This window comes from Mustela nivalis (genome assembly GCF_964662115.1).
Source record: "Mustela nivalis genome assembly, chromosome: 8".
Lineage (NCBI taxonomy): Eukaryota > Metazoa > Chordata > Mammalia > Carnivora > Mustelidae > Mustela > Mustela nivalis.
This window is the reverse complement of record NC_139027.1, coordinates 2,412,718-2,418,717: the sequence shown is the minus strand read 5'-3', so window position 1 is coordinate 2,418,717 and position 6,000 is coordinate 2,412,718.

Below are 6,000 nucleotides of genomic sequence, written 5' to 3'. Positions count from 1 at the left end.
CTAGGAATGATTGCAGCGAGCAGCAGCTACAATCAAGCCTCATATCATGACTGCACAACTATTTCCTGAGCTTTCTAGGAAAACTACCCAATACTGACTAAAACTACTGTATCTAATTGTTCTCTCTTTTAGAGGTGTTTGCATTGAAACACATGAATTACGGGCACCTGGGTGGCTCAGTGGGTTGAGCCTCTGCCTTCGGCTCAGGTCATCAACCCAGGGTCCTGCGATGGAGCCCCACATCAGGCTCTCTGCAAAGTGGGGAGCCTGCTCCCCTTCCTCTCTCTCTGCCTGCTTGTGATCTCTGCCTGTCAAATAAATAAAATCTTTTAAAAACTAAAAAAAAAAAAAAAGAATTAAAAAAATAATAATATTATTTATTTTTTAAAAGATTTGATTTATTTATTTTAGAGAGACAGTAGGAGAGACGGACAGTGGAAAGGGGAGAGAGAGTCCCAAGGAGACTCCACACTGATCACAGAACCCTACGCAGGGCTTGATCTCATGACCCTGAGATCATAACCTGAGCCAAAAGCAAGAATCAGATGGTTCACCGACTGCCCCACTCAGAAGCCCCTTGTTTATTGTATATATATGATTTACAAGATCATTATCTATTATGCTAATAATTGCTATTACTTACAACAACTCTATGATGTAGGTTTTATTGGTTCAGCTGTAAAGGTGTGGGAGTTTTGTGCCCGAGAGTGCAGACCACTGTCTACACGCATGCTGATATTGGAACACAAATTGTTCTGACCCAAAATCCCAATGGTGCAAGCATGTAGGCATCTTGGACAATCCTGGATGCAAAATGAAGTCATACATTGTGGGTGAAGTTGTGCCTCCTGTCCAATCTGGTCAGTACTCACCTGCCATCAGTCACCAACAGTTGTACTGTTTCAGTGCTGATTAATATCACCTGGTGGGGTCCAGGCGGGAGGAATCAGCCCAGAGACTCAGGGCGCTTGTGCACGGAGTCAGCTCGAGGAATGAAAGTGAAGGTCCGATGCTTTGAGGCTGAGAAGGAACAAACAAACAAACTATGCCTGGAAAACTTTGTTCTATTCCTGATATGGCCACCAACCAGCTATCCAGTCAGAGACGTGTCACTTAGCCTTAATCTTGTCATTGCAAAATGCAAGACACAGGGCAGGATTTTCATATTTGCTTCTAGCTTTCCAATTATTCAAGCTTATGTTTGTCAACAATCTGAAGGATCATATTAATTTAAAAAGTGATTTTAGAATTTGAGAGGCCACAGTCTGCATCTTGACTCTGCTGTATATTAGCTATGAGACTTTATGTAGTCTTTTTGAGCATCTGTCTGCTCACCTAGGAAATTAGTAATAACTATTTCACAAACTTTCCAAAAGGATTAGAGTTAGTACAGACAGTCTGCTGAGCAATGTGTCTATGAGTATGATTGTGGTGGTTGTTAACTGCTTATTAAATTCAATTGTTTATATAAAGACCTGAGTGCTACCCCTGGAGAGTCCCAGTTCTCTCATTCTAACTCTTTCTCATCTACGCAGGGACTTAGAATTCATAACACAGAGTTGTCTTTCTGATTTATCTCCGCAGCAATTTAACAATCATAGGCAAGACTAGACTTTAGTGTTGTCAAAAATCAACCTGCTTGGGGTGGGGCATCTGGGTGGCTCTGTGGGTTAAGCCTCTGCCTTCCACTCAGATCAGGATCCCAGGGGCCTGGAATTAAGCCCCGCATAGGGCTCTCTGCTCAGCGGGGAGCCGGGGCCCCCTGCCCCAGCATCTCTGCCTACTTGTCATCTCTGTCAGGTAAATAAATAAAATCTTTAAAAAAAAAAAAAGTGCTTGTAATCCCACAAAATTAGCTCTATCTCTAAGACAAAAAGCTCTTTTAACTGAGAGGATCGCTTTTGAAAATTCAAGTCCCCAGAGAGTGGTTTCCTTGAATTTCTAGGTCACCTTTCAGTGGAACCTATTAATGGGAACAGGCTGGGTGTATAGAGAGAGGGATTGCAAGTGCAGAGAAAAGGAAGGAGTAAGGGCATCATGGAAAGGAGCAAGAAGAAAGGGGCTTCTAGAGCTTCTCTTGTCCTTAGTAGAGCTCTCTTCCTTCCTGTCTCTCTTGGCTCAGTGAACGCATGATTCAGGAAGAGGTAGAAGGAGCATCAGTTTGGAGATGTGGCTTCAGAGTTCATAGTACTTGCAAGAAACTATTCCTTGGCCTTGGATATAACTCTTAACTGCTAGGACATCTAAACTCTTCTGGTAAGATTAGTGTCATCTCTGACCTGCCTATCTGAAAAGTTTCATATGAGGCTCAAACAAGAAGACAAAGAAGGAAGGTTTTGCAGAGAGAACACCTTATGTAATGGGGAATAGTCATTTTCAACAATTTTACGTGCTTTCTGTACTCTGTGCCAACTTTCTATATTATCCAATTTCTTCCAATACTACCACTGCTTTTATGGGCCATGAGATTAGATTTAATTATCATTAGAATCAGGTGTATTTCTTATGAAAAATTAATAGCATTGTATGGAAATGCAAATTTATGTAAATAACATGCAAATGAAAACTCAGCGCATCACCTTGAGCTCCCCATAGAATACAGAAAACCAGGCATGGATCCTCTTACAGAAGTAAGCATAAGCTTGAACACACACAGTTTATGGCATAATTAATCATATGCAATTTTACAACAGTTGTAAGCCAAATTTCCAGTAAATAAAAATGAATTATGAGGCACATACACTTTTAATTCAAGAAGCTGTGCTAGGGTTTGTGATGCACACGATTACTCTCACAATTACCAGGGGTGAGGCGTGATTCTGATCCTTTAAGGAGGTGTGAGAATGAGGATGTGGTTCAGGGCAGAATGGGTGTCAGAAACAAAGACTGAATGCTTTCCCCAGTAAAAGGACACAGTTTTTAAGGTAAGTTCTCCAAGTTAGTTTTATTTGTATTTATTTACACTTTGCATAATTGTGGTCTAATGTGATGACTGTATCATAATAGGTCTTCCGGTTGGGCTTCCTGGTATTTAGTATTCTGTAATAAATCACCCTGGATGTGTTTATTTATTCAGTAGACGTTTAATGGTTACTTAATATGCACAAAATGGAATACTAAATACATCTGGAAGGTCTTTGCTCTCCTGAAGTTCTTAGATAACTGGGGAGATGAGACAAGATCAAGATTCATTAGAATTCATGGTCGAAGACCAGGGGATGTTCGAGAAGCCTTTAGGGAGGCGATATGTTGGCTCGTGGTATTGAAAGATAAATAGAATTTATAACCTTGGTATATGTTTAGGATTTTGTCAGAAGCTCTGTTCAGAAAAAATTAATTTTCAGACTAATTTGATATCAAGGGGACTTCATGAAATTTCGATAAGTCTGGCTTTCTCTTTAAAAAGATGTTTTATTATCCAATATGCTTCATTAGTTGTTTCCATGTGGTCTCTAAGTATTCCATTTATTAGACAAATAATTTCTAATTTCTTTTATGTGTCAGGCACCAGGTACCAGGTGTTGGGAATAGAAAGTTAACAAGGCAGGGTCATTTCTGGCCATCATGAAGCATTTAGATTAGCCGGGGAGATAGATATTAAGTAATCGAGTAGATAATGACAGTGATTGTGAATGCTATGGGAGAAGGAGAAGATCCTGTTGTGTGCCTTGCATGGCAATGCTTACTGTATGACCGGCACGCTGGTTAGGACACCAGAGAAAGCAGAGACGAGGACTGTCGGGATGCTAAGGGGATGGTGAGCACAGAGAGTAATAATGAAGGGACAGGATGCCCAGAGGTCCTGACGAGCACCAGGTGACAGCAACGGTCTCGCAGACCCGGTGACTTTGTGCGTGGAGAGTGTTTTATAGAATCGCCTTCTTTTCTGTATGTTGTTGCTGTTGTTGTTTTTTAGAGAAAGAGAGAGAGACAGAGAGCAGGGGAGGGGAGGCAGGAGGATGGAGAATTTCAAGCAGGCTTCCAGCTGAGTGTGGAGCCCCCCGTGGGGCGTTGATGTCATGACCCTAGGATCCCGGCCTGAGCGGAAGCCAAGAGTCGGACGCATAACTGACTACAGCGCCTGTTTTAAAGAGTTTTACATAAGCTGATAGTAGGATCCGTTTTACTTTTGTTTTTCTTTAGAATCTCTCTGGCTTCTGTGAGAAGAGAAGGTTCCAAAGAGGTGAGAGTGTTTCCAAGGAGAATGTTCAGGACGTTTGGCCGCTTGCCCAGAGGGAAGGACCGCGGCGCAGCCTAAAGGAGCACAGAGGCTGAGGTGCACGGACACGTGTGGGGGAAACGGAGGTGCGTCGGCCGCACCTGGGGGCGGGCGGGTGCGTTAGGCGACAGGAAAGCTGAAGGATCACTTCTGGTCTCTGTCACAAACAGGCGAGCAGGAGGGCTCTTCCCAGAGAGGACGGCCACGAGAAAGGAGTCTGTCTTTGTTGTGCTGCAATTATTGTGGTTTATCCGAGGGGTCACTGGGTAGGTGAGTTTGGAACCTGGAACAAAGTTCTAAAGATAGCATAGAAATGTGATCCTTTTAGACACCAGCAATGATCAGTGATCAGTGAAATGCAGCAGGGGAGGGGCTACACTGTGAGTAGTGCAAGGTGAGGAGGGGGTCTGGGACAGGATTTTGATGGACACGGGGGTCAGGTCGGGTGCACTGAGAGACACCCACAAAATCAGCAGGAGAAGCAGCTCCGTAGAGGAAGGAGAGGAACCTGGGGGAGGCCCCAGATAGGAATGAGGCGAAACATACAGGGACAGGGTGGTTTAAGAAGTGAGCGGTCTGCAGAGTGGAATGGACCCAGAGAAGCTTTTAACTCGGTCTGCTCAGTGTCCCCATTTTCTGCCCCACGTAGAACAAAGAAAGGTAGAAGAAACACCCAATCAAACAGAAAGAGGAGAACAAACATCAGGGCTCTGGATGCCTGGATGCATGGCTTTGGGCACATGCCCTAACCACTTAGAACGTCATGTCTGCTGGTGTGCAGGGAGGACGCACATTCATTTCCAGAATTTTCAGTTTACTCGGTATGACGACACATGGAAAGTTCAGGGCAAAACTGAAGTTAGCCTTCCCTAACTCAAAACTCTCCTTTCTCCCGCCGATGTGTACATGTGGTATTAACTCTTTGACTGAAAGATGTGTGTCATTGAACATTGGAGGGTCTAAAGGCTGAGCCTCAGCAGTTACTCTGTCTTGTCCCTGTGTGCCGTGGAACACAGTGCTGGCTACTTTCTGGAGTCAGGGTCACCCAAGAAGTGCTCCTGCCCCCCTGCAGGGGGAGGGGAGCTAGACATAGATGGTTTGGGTGCTTTCAGCCACTGAGATTTTGTGATGCTTGTTGGCTTATCCTGATGGACAGGCCAGCCAAACGTACTCAAATAAGGGAAAACACTGACGAGAACAGAAGGAATTAGGAAAGTGGAATGCCCCATGCCACAGGGAAAGAATAAACCTAAGACCTCTGGCATAGTTCTGATTTATTAAATTTTAAAAATTGAGCAAGAATACACGTATAAGAAATATTTAGCAAGAATACACATGAGAAATTAAGCAAATAAAGGGGTAGAACCTCAATTCTAGAGGAAAATGTTTAACTTTCATGAATTCTATACATTATATAAAGCTTTATGTTAATGTTTGCAAATATACTAAAACATATTTTTCCTAGGAAAATGTAAGTGAAAAGAGTTCTATAAAAATACCTGGTTTACATGTTTTAGAAGTTTAAATGTTCTTCTAGGCATACATACTTTCTAAAGCATTTCAAGTTTAAAGCATAGAAAAAGATCAATATTTTTAAAAGACCAATGACTTATATATCCATCTATGCCGGCATCAGTGCAAATACACACACGTATACACAATTCCAAGGTTACAAGGATGCTCCAATACTGCCAGAATTTAATGCATATTTCCTAATTAGTGCATATAATCCATCTAAGAAATAGTTTGGAGGTGGAAATCCACTCCTTTTGAGTGGCAAT